We start from the raw sequence: 15896 nt of genomic DNA, 5'->3' as shown, positions 1-15896 counted from the left end.
ACGTTTCCGTTCGGCCGGACTTAAACTCAAGCCGTCTAAATGTCATCTGGCATGCTCCTCGGTTACGTTTCTGGGCCATCGTGTCTCCAGTGCCGGAGTTGAGCCTGACCCATCAAACATTGAGAAAGTTAAGACGTGGCCAATTCCAAAGTCCGCCACGCAGGTCAGGGCTTTCTTAGGTTTATGTTCGTATTACCGAAGGTTTATAAAAAACTTCGCTCATACAGCAGAGCCCTTACACCGGCTAACACACAAGGGTGTTGCGTTCACTTGGTCAGTTCAGGCGGATGAATCGTTTCACGTCTTAAAGGAAGCATTGACGTCTCCGCCTATTATGGCGTTTCCGAACCTTTCGATACCCTTCCTACTTTACACAGACGCGTCCTTGTATTCAGTCGGCTCTGTCCTCTCACAGCACTTGGATGGCAAGGAGCATGTTATCGCATACGCCAGCCATGTGCTGTCTGCGTCGGAAAGGAAATGGTCCACTTTCGATCGAGAACTATTCGCCATTGTGTGGTCAGTTCGCCATTTCCGCCACTACCTTGCGTGCCACCCATTTACTATCATCACGGACCACAAGCCGTTGGTCGGACTAAAAAAGCTCCCTCTGGATCACGATCCGACAGGTAGATGCGCGCGCTGGGCAGTTGAACTAGACCTTTATGATTGGTGCGTGCGCCACCGCGAAGGTGCCAAACACTTGAACGCAGACGCTATGTCTCGACGGCCTCAGGGTGAGGTTGTTCAACAAGATAATGGCAACGAACGGAAGTCCGCAAAGTTTTCGGTCGCCACACAGACCACATTGTTCAAGCCTCAGTCAAACCCTGCGTCAACACCTTTGCAAACACCAAAAATGGATGTTAATTCTCTAGTAGTCACGCCTGTTCCAAGTTATGTCACAGCGAACCTTATTCAAATTCAAAGCGACTGGAAAGTAGCAGAACAACAACGATCTGACTCTGACTTGGCCGCTGTCCTCTCATGGGTAGAAACGGGTCATAAGCCCCCTTTGTGGAGGCTCCGGAACGCGTCACCATACGTTAGGAAATTGTGGTCACAATTCAGTCGGTTAACAATACATGAAAATGTCTTGTGTAGACTGTCGCGTGAATCTCCGGCGGATGACGTCCTCCAAATTATCATTCCGACGTCCTTGGTTCCAGATGTATTGACCCCTGTGCACGGCGATCCTTCAGTTGGCCACTACGGACATGCTAAAACCCTGAATAGGGCTAGGCGGCTCTTTTATTGGCCCTACATGTCTGCAGACATTTCTAAACATTGTTCTCGATGCGCGGCCTGTCAGTCACGACGTTCGCCTGTGCCTCGACCACAAGCTCCGCTCATTTCCATTTCTCCTGATCGACCATTCGAAATCGTCGCCGCGGACATAACCGAGCTGCCTCCGTCAACTAAAGGAAACCGTTATGTTTTAGTGATGATGGACCTGTACACTAAATTTGTAAATCTGTATCCTTTGAAGGATCAGACAGCTATCTCTGTGGCAGGTTGCATTTTTGATCATTACATACCGCAACATGGGGTTCCGGATGCCTTGCACTCCGACCAAGGCAGACAATTCGAATCTGACCTCATTCAAAATCTCTGTAAGTTATTGGGCATTAAAAAGCTCCGCACATCACCCTACCACGCCCAATGCGACGGCGCTGTGGAGCGCTTCAATCGTACCCTAAAAGATTATCCTCTGCTTATCGATCAGCAACTGCCTTCCGGGACAAAGCGCAAGAACAACAACGACATTACTATGATCGTCATGTGAAGTACACTCCATACAAGGCGGGCGACTTGGTACTCCTTGATGACCCAGCCAACAAGCATAATAAACTACGTCCTCGCTGGGTGGGTCCTTATGAGGTTTTACAGTCAATAGCACCTCTTGGTAGTCTTACTCCCGTGGATTTTGCTGTTCGTGATACTTCCAAACCACACGCCAAGACCAAAGTCATTCACTATAACCGCATGAAGCCATACATCACTGACCACTCACAAACACATGCACCCCCCTCACCTCAGGTAACCGCCAAACCAAACACTCTGAACACACTATCAGGTCTCCTTCCACCTCATGTTACGCCAATGGCCCCAGGGCCTTCCGCTGGACCCCGCAGGCCACGTTTGCCGCCAGCACACCAACCTTTGCCGCAGCACGGCCCTTTACCTGCTGTTTTAAAGGACAATGCTAGAGACATTTGCCCCGCACCTCCCTTGGTACAGCCCTCCCAAACGCCAACTTCGATGGTAGTGGGAGTACCCGCTGGTTCCCCAGTGGCCCCGGTCACGCAGTCCTCCACACTACACGGACGACCAAGGTTGCGTCGAATGCCGGCTTATTTGAAGGACTTTCAATTGTACTAAATGGTGTACCTTGAATGGTGTACCTTGCGGTTTTGATGTGAGTTGGTTATATCATTATACAGTAGGAATAGTATAATGAGTATTTTGTGTTATTTTTTTATTTTATTTTATTTTTTTGATACCACTGTAAGTTGTTTAACAGTATAACAAGTTCATTGTTCTCATGGTTATACAGCAGTGAAAAACAAAAGTGTATAATAATGTGTACGTTTCATGACATGCACTGTTATATCACGTTCTCTTGCGTTTTGTGTCAACATACATAAAAATGAGGACATTTCTTATAGGAAGGGGAGTATTATGTAAGAATCGAAAGGAGAAGGTTACATAAAGTTAGATGGTACGCGAGATATCGCGAGCGTAAGGGAAAGAAGAAAGGTGAAAAGAGGAGGAGTCGAGAGAGAGGAAGTGAGGAGATGAGTGGGTTGAAGAAATGGTCAATGTAATCGGTGGAACGATGTTTAAGAGAAATGTTGAAATAAACACTGAGTTCTGAGCACAGAAGTTTTAGTCTGCCTCTTCTATCAAGCGACCGCGACAGAAGCAGAAAATAGTCAAGAATCCACGCATAATACTCGGTAAGCACGGATTTCTCAAGACCCGCGAATCTGAGTATTACAGTACTATCAGTATAAATACTAGTTTTTGAACTCGAACTGTTTAAAGCAATCGGTTTCCCAAATGATATGAGTTACCTGTCATGGTATTTTTACGGTAACATACTGTAAAAAAGTAGAGCTGTAAATTAACGGTAAAGGGCTGTAAATGAACAGTACATTGCTGGCAACACAGCTGCCAGAAGATTACTGTAATTTTACAGGACAATTTTTTACAGTGCTGGCCCTGAATTGGACCAAAACAGGTTTTATTATTGGTACCAAGTCTCAGCCATAAGTTAACCATATCAACACCAGAAACCCCAAAACTGAGCCATAAACCAGCCTAATCTTACCCAAACCATATGAACAAATAAGTCACAGGAAAATTCAATTCTCAAAATTGTTTTATTTAACAATAATGTACAAGCCAAAAATACATTTTTAAATTACATCTAGAATTGTGTAACTGTGTGAAGGCTATTTTAGTACATTCAAAGCATAACATCTTATTAGCACCTCAAAAAAGTGCATTTAATTTCAAAATGTTCTTGTCTGTCTTTAACAGTTACTTATTGTAGTAATGCACAGACCCGGAGCCAGACACAAATTCACGGACGGGCATTCATTTTTTTCAGGGGGGCACAAATGAAAACAACCTCATTGCATCATAACAGAATCGATTATGATACTATGCAATGATCGATAGAGCATAATAATTATATAATAGGCTACTGACGCTAAAGGTACACTGTAAAAAATTTACTGTAAAATTTACAGCAACTTACTGGCAATTTTGGTTGCCAGTAAGCCTGTAGATTTTACAAGATTACCGTAAATCATAAACTACAATTAACTGTAAAAAATACAGCACACCTGTAAAAGCAGAAAAACAAGAGCAGCTGTGAATTTACAGTTCTTTATTGTATTATTTACAGTATGATTATTTGATAATTTGAGGAAACCGATTATCTTAAATTGGTCAATTGACATTTCATATTTATACTGTGATTTTATTTCATTTGAGTCCACTAAAAAATAATATTAATTTAAATGAGTTAACAAACCATCTATTTAACTCAATCCTCTTGCAGATAATTGTTAGTTAACAACAGCATACACCTGAATTGACAAACTTAAAGGGTCACTCCACCCATTTCAACATTAATCTTTATTGAAAGTGGGTTATATATGTAGTCGAAATGTAAAAGAAATTTTGAATTTGGTGCCCTCTTGACCGAGAAAAGACAGAAAATAACTTTGGGGCGCATTTGTATGTAAGACAACAACTCCCACAATGCACCACGTTGCACAGCTCCGCAAGCCACTCCCACTAATCCAGAACAGCGCAAACATCAGAGAAATCACTATTCCGTCTACAAGAAGGATAGCTGCCAAATGAGTTTGAAATTCATTTCACAAAAAATGTCTAGTTAGTTGGCTGTGGCGAGCAGGACGAGGGCGAGGGACGTGAGAGGACGACGCGAGTGATAATGAATGACACCTGTGCAGCGGTCTCATATCTCTCACGGAGGAGCGGAAGCACAAAAGGAACAGGCCTGATTTTATGTTTTGTTTCTGTTGTGTGTGGCCAGCTGGCTTATACTTTTGTTTTGTATTTGTTTATTTTACTATTAAAACGTTTAAATGATCGCCGGTTCCGACCTCCTTCTTCCCACAACAACGAACCCCGTTACATTGGCAAACTCATTAGTGAATTACTCGTTTGTATTTCTTTCTATATGGTGAATTATTGATACCTGTATGTTCAGTCAGGCGAAACTAGGATGGTTCACATCACAACACAAACGTCCGTGTGGTCGTCTGATTCAGAGATTTCGTCCAGGAGAAATTGCGATCGTTGAAATTCTCTGCAGCAGACGGACTCTATCTGTGTCCGTAGCGCACAGCGAGAGCACAGGCACCAGCAGCCCGCCTCAGCTCGACCCAGTCCGGGCTCCTCTTCCGCGACAGGCAGCCGCCTCCTGATCCTGCATCAGCCTCAGCTGCTCTTCACTATATTGCGGCTCGTAAAGATAGCCACGAACATCGGATTCGAGCAGCAGAATTTCAAAATCCTCTACTTCCATATCATGTTTAGTTTCTTCCGTCATTGTCGTAACTTCCTATATCCACAGCGCTTGTTAGCTTAGCTTATAAACAAGATGGCTGATATTGATTACAGTATCTGCAAGTGAAGTCCCACCCACTGATCTGTGATAGCTCTGTTAGCGCATTAGGCACAACCCCCTATGGGCGGGTTTGAAAGGGTGGGAATTTGTGCTTGTAGTCTATACAGAAATCCCCCCTTTTTACACTTCCTCCTACAATGACGTCAAATGACGATTTTTGCGTCATTGTAGGAGGAAGTGAAAAAGGTAAATAGTAGATTTCTCTCGTCTCAGGGGAAAATGAAAGAATGTTGCACGACCATTCAATAGTATGACTGGTTGTCTAACAATGGACCTCTTAATGCAAATGGGTGGAGTGACCCTTTAACAAAAAGATCATCAATACATCAGCAACTACAGTCACTGCCTTTAAATAAAGCAACACACAGCATAACATCAGTGTTTCTCTGCTCCTCCTGACCTGAAGCACAGGCTCTACTCTTCAACACAATGGTGACACACAAAACACAACAAAAACACTTTAAATCCCAACAGATTAAACACTAACAGATCTCCACTATATCATTATGTGCAAAAACACATAACATCACACTTCATTTCAGCATTTACTCTCCTGAGCAGTCATTCATATAAATATATATTCACATTTCACATTTATTGTCACATAATTACATGCACAGAAAAGAACTTATTTTGTTTAGTAAATTTGACTTAGATTGTATAGTAAACTACTGACTTCCAGCCACAGCCATATATTTAATCAACTGAAAAGAAAAGAAGACAGAACATATCTAAAGATCTCAGCAGAGGAGGAGTAAATAACTCATTACCAGCGTCACTTGTCAATGTCTTTTTGAGAATTAACTGAGGTTTAGATGTTGATGATTTATGGTTTAGTTTGTAGTCACCATGATGGTGATAAGTGTTGGCTTTAGTTGGGCTGTTACCCTTGACATTACAACATTAGCTTTTCTCTGGCTGCTTTACCTATGTGTTTATGATGCACAATAGTTATAGCAATAAAGTCAAGAGAAAAGAATTTTGGTGACTATTACTCTGTATTGATATGTCATCAAAACAGCTTACAGATCAGTAGCACCTCCTTTCACCCAGAGTTTAATGTCTTCTCAATCATATGATTCTTTTCATATAATTGAGTAATATAGCGATTTTCCATAAGGCAATTTAACAACGTTTAGAATGATTTTAAAAACAAAATGGCATGTTATTAAGTCACACACAGACATCAACAATCAGCGTATGAATCTCAACAATGGCGACACTCCAATGAAACGCTTCATGTTGCATGCTGCAATGCATGCTGGGAGTTCTGTATAAAGTTGATACCCAGCATGCATTGCAGCATGCATAAATTATGCAGCTGAATTGTCTTATTTTCTTTTCTTCTTACCATGTGCTTTTATTTTTGTTGTTGTTTTTTGATGTGACTTTTTAGTAGCTTGATTTGTGATGTTCAGAGTTGATCAATCTATATTATGTTTGTCACCATAGTTGAGGTTCATATACTGATTCTTGATACACGTGTGTTACAGTTGATTGAAATGTTTTGTGAATCTTATATATGTCAAAACAAATTACCTGATATAATCACAACTGAACATCAACATGCTGTAGAATCACTCGACTATAACAATCAGTTAAGTGAAATCTATTACAACCTCAATTTTATAATCAAACAATTATTCTGATCAAGATCAGCCACTAGATGTTGTCAAGACTGTTATCAACAGACATCTATCAACACCTGAATATCATTTAACTTGACTTTGATTGCCATAACAAATTTGTTTTATAAAGACATGGTTATAGTAGCCAAAGTAAAACTAATGTTCAACTTATCAAGAGTCAAGAGCCCAACTAAAGTAAACACTAATCACGATCATGGTAACTTCAAATGAAATATTTTCAATAAATCATCAACATCTAACCCTCAGCTATTTCTCAGTAAGTCTGATTATGACAGAAATAAAGTGAGTCTGGTTAGTAATAAGTGAAGCTGGTAATGCTGTTTGTGGAGTTGTTTAATCCTCCTCTGCTGAGATCTTCACAGATTTAATGTCTTCTTTTCTCCTCAGTGGATTTCCTCTAAGGCTGTGGCTGAAGTCAGTTGTTTCCTGAAAAATCTCACAGTCAAATGTACTAAACAAAAAAGTAAAATTATGTGAATTACTTTATGTGATTTTATGTGTTTTTGCACATAATGATATAGTGGAGATCTGTTAGTGTTTAATCTGTTGTGATTTAAAGTGTTTCTGTTGAGTTTTGTCTGTCACCATTGTGTTGAAGAGTAGAGCCTGTGCTTCAGTTCAGGAGGAGCAGAGAAACACTGAGGTTAAGCTGAATGTTGCTTTATTTAAAGGCAGTGACTGTGTATTTGCTGATGCATTAAAGTTATTCAACTCATTCATGTGTGCTGTTATTGTCTAGTAGGATTTAGTTAAATGTATGTTTGTAGTTAACTCATAAAGTCTTTTTCTTAGTAGACTCAAATGGAATTAGCACACGGTAGCTATTTAATGGCAAATTTCCTCAAATGAAATGGGTTGTCTCAGGTTTTAATTCAATGCATTACTAGCAGTTTAATAGCAGTAACATACTGTAAATAATACAGTAAAGAACTGTAAATTCACAGCTGGTCTTGTTTTGCTGTTTTTACAGGTGTGCTGTATTTTTTTACAGTATAATTGTAGTTTATGATTTACAGTACTCTTGTAAAATGTACAGGCTTACTGGCAACCAAAATTGCCAGTAAGTTGCTGTAATTTTTACAGCAATTTGTTACAGTGTAGACAAAATTACAAAAATAAGGATGAATGAAGTTTGAGAGGTAACGCGTCTTTTTCTTAGCAATATTAATAAAATAATTGTACATACAATTTAATAATATGAATATAATTGTTTTGATGCACCTTTGGATATTACAGAGAAACGGTGCTTTAACAGTAAGACGAACGTAGACACTTTAGTGTCATGTGACACCAGATTTATTTGCGCTAAAAAATTTTAACTATTTTTTTGCGACATTTGAAGTATCGACAATTTAAGCGCTAAAGTTAAACGGAAAAAGATTGTGTCGACATTTCCCAATAATTATCGACAATTGGCAAAAAAAATTATTGGATGGAAAGTTGGAAACCTTATAAACTGTAAAAAAAAATAAAAAAATAAAAGTCAGTAAAAATAGAATATCAAGGAATTTTCCGTATTTTTTTCAACAGGTGTTTTACCTGTATTTTGAATTTGCATTGCATTAGGTTGTGTTTTAAGGGTTACCGGAAATTTCCGTAAAATTACTGGATAATGTCCTGGCAGAAAATTACCTGCCAGGACATTATTAGAAATTATTTTTATTTTTTACAGTGTTAGTGTGGACAGTCAATCATTTAAATCAGATTACAATCAGATGAACAAATGATGGGAATTGGACTGACAGCCAAACTCCAGTCAGATTTTCCTGCTTAGATGGAACAACAAAACTTGGACTTTCAAAATACTAAGACATTCTCCAGGGAAAATTAAAGTCAAATTTCCAATTATTTCACTCCAAAACTTATTCTGATAAAAACATCCGTACTGAAAAAAAATGCATTTTCACTAGTGGTCTCAGACTTCCCTCTGTATTCATCTATTAAAATCAAGCTCATCGTTTTGAGAAGGCTTATTTATCACATGAATAATAAATATAAGCACGGGGTATTTAAATCCCAAAGTGTTTTAAATGGAGAGTTTACCAAGTGGAGATGAACAGAGGAGCATTAGCAAAGAGATGCTGCGCTGAAGAACCATTTCAGCTCCTACAAACAACAACAAAAATGAGCAATTACACATTATTTTAGCTTTTGATAAGAATGTAAAACTGATAACATTTACCTTTGGTGGAAAACGCTGAAAGATTAGCAAACTTGGATCCGATTCCGACAAACTTCACCCGTGACTTTTTATAGTTTCTGAGGGAAACGAGGACATTTGGCTCTTTTAAAGGGTCACGGCTCTTTGAATATGACACGAATGTTGTTACGCAAGGCAAACAAAATATCTGAGCCTGAAATGTCTTATTAAATTTGATCCTATATTTTGTGTGAGCTTGTCTTGTTATAGGACTATAGATAATGAGATTTTTAAAGATCTCAGCATTCATTTCATTGTTAAACATCACAACAGAGCAGTAATTACTTGCAGGGCTTTGACCCGTCGCACAGGCAAACAGGAGGCCGATCTAAAGTGCTTCACAAAGGCACAGGACAAGGCCATACATGAGGACAATCACGGCACATCAGCAGACAATGTGGGGTTTAATTACGTTTGATGGCATAGAGGGAGACAACGAGATTATTAAAAGAATAGCCTCACTTTTCATTGTCCTAAAGGCTAATGTTTTCATGATGAAAGCTCCACATAGAGACCTAGTGGGTTTTGCTTTACTATTTTTTTTTTAACCAAAGTAACTCAATATAATTTTTCATATCTATCTGAAATAACAAAAAGTTGGGTTTTCCTTTAGCCCGTTTTTTGTTTATGTATATGGTATTTCCCCATAATCAAACAAAGATTAACAATAAAGGCCACATTTGGTGGTAGTCTTTGTCTATTCAAGTACAAAAAGTAAACTTTTAAACATTCCAAATCTATTGCAATTGAAAAATAAGTGGACAACATTTTCTTAGTCAGTCCCACAGAAATCATATTTAACATCTGCATCAGTGCGAAACCTAAGAAAAGGAGTTTTAACAGGGTACGTCTACAGTGACCGTAGACAATTAAGCGTTCTGATTGGCCGAGAGTCTCCAGTCACTGACCGTAGACTACCAATCAGATCACAGAATTTCGAGTGTAGACAACCAATCGCAGAAGAGAGAGACCCTGCATATATTAGTTTATCCATACGTCGATAGCGAAGGCAAGGTTTTGTATTGGACGTCACACGATCTGCATAAAACCCCAAAAAACGAGTGATTCGGAAGTAGATTAACATCTATTATGATTGTGCCCCTTGAATGACACGTGATTAGCTCGATTAGCCTAGCTCACCTTGTTGAATTGATCGCTGCAGAAAGTTACAGTCTGTACACTCAAAAAAATGATATGTTGGCTTTACTTAACTTTTTTTTGTAAACAGGTTCCACCGGTTCCACATAACTATGTTTCGTTAAACAAACATAATATGTTCATGTAACTTCAACATCATGGAATTTGGTCATTTTAAGCGACCCAATTAAACTCTGAGCTAATGAGTTAATTAAGTGAATAATTGAGTGATGATTGAGCATTATTGAAGACACCTGATGTTAACAAGCAGAATCTCTGAAGGAGAAAACCGGAATGTTTAAGTCACCATTATGGAGATAAGTGTGTGTTTTAGTTGGGCTCTTGACCATTAACTTATTAACTTTAGATTTTGTTTGGTTGCTGTACATGAGTTATAACAGCCGGATGAACAACAAACAAAGGTCATCTGATGGTATTGGTTGTGTTTTAACATAATAATTATTTCACAATCATTTGACCTGAGTCACTGAACTTATATTAAACTGAATTTCTGAGTTAAGTTTACCTTATGGATAATAACAGCACTGTCATTGTAGAGCATACTATTTTTAGATTTTTCAATGAAATTCAAATGACCAAATCAAGAAATAAAAAAGAAACTTCCTAAAAAATATTTAAAATAGGCACACACAGACATCAAGAATCAGCATATGAATCTCAGCAATGGTGACAAACAGATCATAAGCTCATTATTTATTCATGCAGCAATGCATGATGGGAGCCATGAATGAGTTTTGATTGGTGGCACCCAGAATGCACTACAACATGCTTTATAATTGTCACCATTGTTGAGATTCACAGGCTGATTCTTGATGTCTGTGTGTGTCTACTGAAAATATTTTTTAGGAAGCTTCTTTGTTATTTATTGATTTGATCATTTGAATTTCATTGAAAAGTAAAAAAAAAATAGTATGATCTACAATGACAGTGCTGTTATTATCCATAAGGTAAACTTAACTCAGAAATTTGGTTTAATATAAGTTCAGTGACTCAGGTCAAATGATTATGAAATAATGATTATGTTAAAACACAACCACTACCATCAGATGACCTTTGTTTACTGTTCATCCGGCTGTTATAACTCATGTACAGCAACCAAACAAATTCTAAAGTTAATAAGTTAATGGTCAAGAGCCCAACTAAAACGAATACTTATCTCCATAATGGTGACTTAAACATTCCGGTTTTCTCCTTCAGAGATTCTGCTTGTTAACATCAGGTGTCTTCAATAATGCTCAATCATCACTCAATTATTCACTTAATTAACTCATTAGCTCAGAGTTTAATTGGGTCGCTTAAAATGACCAAATTCCATGATGTTGAAGTTACATGAACATATTATGTTTGTTTAACGAAACATAGTTATGTGGAACCGGTGGAACCTGTTTACAAAAAAAAGTTAAGTAAAGCCAACATATCATTTTTTTGAGTGTACAGTATATAACCTAATATATCATATCTGACTCATACTACTCTAAATTACATTGTACCCCTTATTAAAACTTAATTTATGCATTTAATCTGACATACCACATTATTAAACAATAGCATATTCCTCAACTTATGAACAAAAACATACAATGCATATTTTCAGAAGTTAAAGGGATACTCCACTTTTTTTGGAAATAGGCTCATTTTACAACTCCCCCAGAGTTAAACTGTTCACTCAAAAAAATGATATGTTGGCTTTACTTAACTTTTTTTTGTAAACAGGTTCCACCGGTTCCACATAACTATGTTTCGTTAAACAAACATAATATGTTCATGTAACTTCAACATCATGGAATTTGGTCATTTTAAGCGATCCAATTAAACTCTGAGCTAATGAGTTAATTAAGTGAATAATTGAGTGATGATTGAGCATTATTGAAGACACCTGATGTTAACAAGCAGAATCTCTGAAGGAGAAAACCGGAATGTTTAAGTCACCATTATGGAGATAAGTATTCGTTTTAGTTGGGCTCTTGACCATTAACTTATTAACTTTAGATTTTGTTTGGTTGCTGTACATGAGTTATAACAGCCGGATGAACAATAAACAAAGGTCATCTGATGGTATTTGTTGTGTTTTAACATAATAATTATTTCACAATCATTTGACCTGAGTCACTGAACTTATATTAAACCGAATTTCTGAGTTAAGTTTACCTTATGGATAATAACAGCACTGTCATTGTAGAGAATACTATTTTTAGATTTTTCAATGTAATTCAAATGACCAAATCAAGAAATAAAAAAGAAACTTCCTAAAAAATATTTAGAGTAGGCACACACAGACATCAAGAATCAGCATATGAATCTCAGCAATAATAATTGTCTTCAATAATGCTCAATCATCACTCAATTATTCACTTAATTAACTCATTAGCTCAGAGTTTAATTGGGTCGCTTAAAATGACCAAATTCCATGATGTTGAAGGTACATGAACATATTATGTTTGTTTAACGAAACATAGTTATGTGGAACCGGTGGAACCTGTTTACAAAAAAAAGTTAAGTAAAGACAACATATCATTTTTTTGAGTGTTGAGTTTTACCGTTTTTGAATCCATTCAGCCGATCTCCGGTTCTGGCGGTACCACTTTTAGCATAGCTTAGCATACATCATTGGAGTGGACAAGACCATTAGCATTTCTCAAAAAAAAATGACCAAAGAGTTTCGATATTTTTCCTATTTAAAACTTGACTCTTCTGTAGTTACATCGTGAACTAAGACCGACGGAAAATGTAAAGTTGCGATTTTCTAGGCTGATATGGCTAGGAACTATTCTCTCATTCCTGCGTAATAATCAAGAAACGTCACTGCCGTACCATGAGAGCAGCAGGCGTAATGATATGACGCAGCGCCTGAAAATAGTTCCGTTGTGTTGACGGAAGGTGGCCTATTTTCAGGCGCTGCGTCATATCATTACGCCTGCTGCTCTCATGGTACGGCAGTGACGTTTCTTGATTATTACGCAGGAATGAGAGAATAGTTCCTAGCCATATCAGCCTAGAAAATCGCAACTTTACATTTTCCGTCGGTCTTAGTGCACGATGTAACCACAGAAGAGTCAAGTTTTAAATAGGAAAAATATCGAAACTCTTTGGTCATTTTTCTTTTAGAAATGCTAATGGTCTTGTCCACTTCGATGATGTATGCTAAGCTATGCTAAAAGTGGTACCGCCAGAACCGGAGATCGGCTGAATGGATTCAAAAACGGTAAAACTCAACAGTTTAACTCTGGGGGAGTTGTAAAATGAGCCTATTTCCAAAAAAAGTGGAGTATCCCTTTAAATATGATGATATGTGTAAAAAAGCCCATGTTCAGTTTGTGTTCATTTAGTATAAAGGCTGTGCAGCTATTATGTTGGTCATTGATTTGAATGTGAGGAGGCGTGGCTTAATCTGAGTTCGCGCGAAAGCGGATCATATTTTTTCCGTTCGGATCCTGAGGGAAAGCTGAGGTCCTGTAATCTTACCTGTAAAGCAGTGAAATCAGATGGATTAAAATCTCTTTCTGCAGCGCCTTCACTTTGTGAACTGCAGAATCGAATATTTGTGCTCTTGATTGGCAGCGGATGGTATTAAACTTCGTGCTGAAGTTTCCATAGTGACGATTCTTGAATGTGCGTCATTGAAGATTGTGAGTTACATTTCAGTATTCATTATATTATTATTATTGTGTCACTTATTCACTGTTAAGCTTGATGTATGGCTGCTACATTCTATTTTATGTTATATGAGAGTACGGTTACCTGATTGTGTGAAATATTATGTTGATAGTGGCAAACGTGATCAGTCATTATAGAGTTGTAATGTCTCAGCATTTCTGCCATGTTAATTGTACATCTATACAGTTTTATGTTACTGATTACATTATTTGTTTATTGTAGAACCACATTTGGGAATCATATATTAGCGAGATAAATATTCAGTAGGACACATCCAAGATTATACACTTGCATTTATCATCGCGGAGGATTCACCATAACGTTACATCAGAGCCTGAGACTGCAGCTCGACGACCAACGTCACAAAGCTGGACATCTGAACATCTTAAAGAACTGTAGAGACTACACGGACTGTTGCAATCTTTGTTTCAATGCCTAATCACAAGACCAGCTAACATCTGTATCCTTGAAATTCAAATCTGTTGAAACAATTCATTGTTTATTTTGTTTATTGTTTTGCGTAGGCCTACGTTCTTCATATGTACATTTTCTTTGCATTTGTGTAATCCTTTGATGGTGAACATGTACACAGTGTATTTGATTATTGTCGTTCAACAATATTAAGAGTAAATAGTACAATTTAGTACAATTGCTTGCCTTTCATTACTCTCGTGGTCATTGGACATCAAAATGTGGTAATCGACCCTCTGAAACGGTTGGCATCGTAATAGTAATTAGTGCAGTACAGTTCCTTTTGTACAATATGAATTAACTTTAATCAACTAATCATGGCTTTCATAAATTTATTGTTGATGGTGATCTGTTTTAAAGCAGTGTAATAAAGTTATTAGTTATATTGTGTAATTCTCACAACTTCTATGAACAGCACAGAATTGTTACAACTGTAGTCTGTCGAGACTTTTGTCAATTCATAAATCACGTTACTTACACTCACCCATATTAGGCCATGCATCGTCTAATGTACAATGATGTATTTTACATAATGAACTACATAGTAAAGATACATTGGTCCTTTATTAATCTATGCAACTGGGATGCTTTAAAAACACTGAACAATACATAGAAAAATGTAAAACATAAAAGTATTTTGTATATAAACTCAGTAACCCGCTGTAACAAAATAAAGTCACTACAAGAATATTGATTTCAAGACAATAACAGACTGAAAGACATTTCAAGCATTAAGAAAACTAAGCAGTGTTTACAGTTCAGAGCTGTATTCCTGTTATTGGGGAACAAACTAATATATACACTTGACAGCATTTTATAATCATAAATGCATGGGATAAACCGCTGTTTTTCAATTATGTATTACATTTGCGTGACGAGTGGAACGAGTGATTATTATAGTGACGTTTTATTAACAATTTCTGTTAGTATCACTGAACCCATAGAAATGTCCATATCCATTCAAATAATCAAATAGCTATTCATAACTACATATTCATTTTTGCAACAGAAACATTTAATAAAAATAATGACAAAACTGAAACCCAGCAAATGTAACATCATTATAATTCGATTATTTTGCAGAAAATAAGACAGTAAACCAATCACACATCAAATGTAAATAAAAGTAATTCTATTACTTAAAATCATGCCATTTCATTGTTGACCAGTATATCAGGGGAGAGAGCGAGCGCAGTCCCCCACTATCATAATTTTTGCAGTTGAGATTCCCACATTTGGGGAATTTGCAAGGGTCAACAGAGCCGAGAGTGCAATGGCTGAGTCACGCCTTGGGAGAACCACCGTCATGATCATGGTGTCACCCCTGCCAGGTAAGTATGCGTTACTCAGCGAGTAAGGGAGAGTGACTTCAGCAAACACGAGTCTCGGTGACGGTGAGGGACACGTCACTCCATACGAGTCAACGGCAACTGGATGAAGATTCATGTTAAAGTTTCGCTGTTAATCAAGCTTTTAATAGCAGCAGCAACAGAAACAAAAAAGTATTATTTTGTGTTAGTTTATTTTTATTTTTATTTTGTGGCGAACAATTTCCCGTGATGCAACACAAGCGTCCACCAGCCAATGGAACAAC

General features: G+C 37.6%; 1 non-coding gene across 1 annotated transcript; it reads right to left on the bottom strand.

The window, feature by feature from the left end:
- Positions 1-15476: 15476 nt before the first annotated feature.
- Positions 15477-15641, bottom strand: LOC130085006 (U1 spliceosomal RNA). The gene has a single exon (XR_008807092.1). It is a non-coding gene; the product is annotated as a U1 spliceosomal RNA (small nuclear RNA).
- Positions 15642-15896: the final 255 nt, after the last annotated feature.

The sequence above is a fragment of the Rhinichthys klamathensis genome, unplaced genomic scaffold (genome assembly GCF_029890125.1).
Source record: "Rhinichthys klamathensis goyatoka isolate OS25496 unplaced genomic scaffold, OSU_Roscu_1.1 h1tg000070l_1, whole genome shotgun sequence".
NCBI lineage: Eukaryota > Metazoa > Chordata > Actinopteri > Cypriniformes > Leuciscidae > Rhinichthys > Rhinichthys klamathensis.
This window is presented reverse-complemented; position numbering and strand designations above follow the sequence as displayed.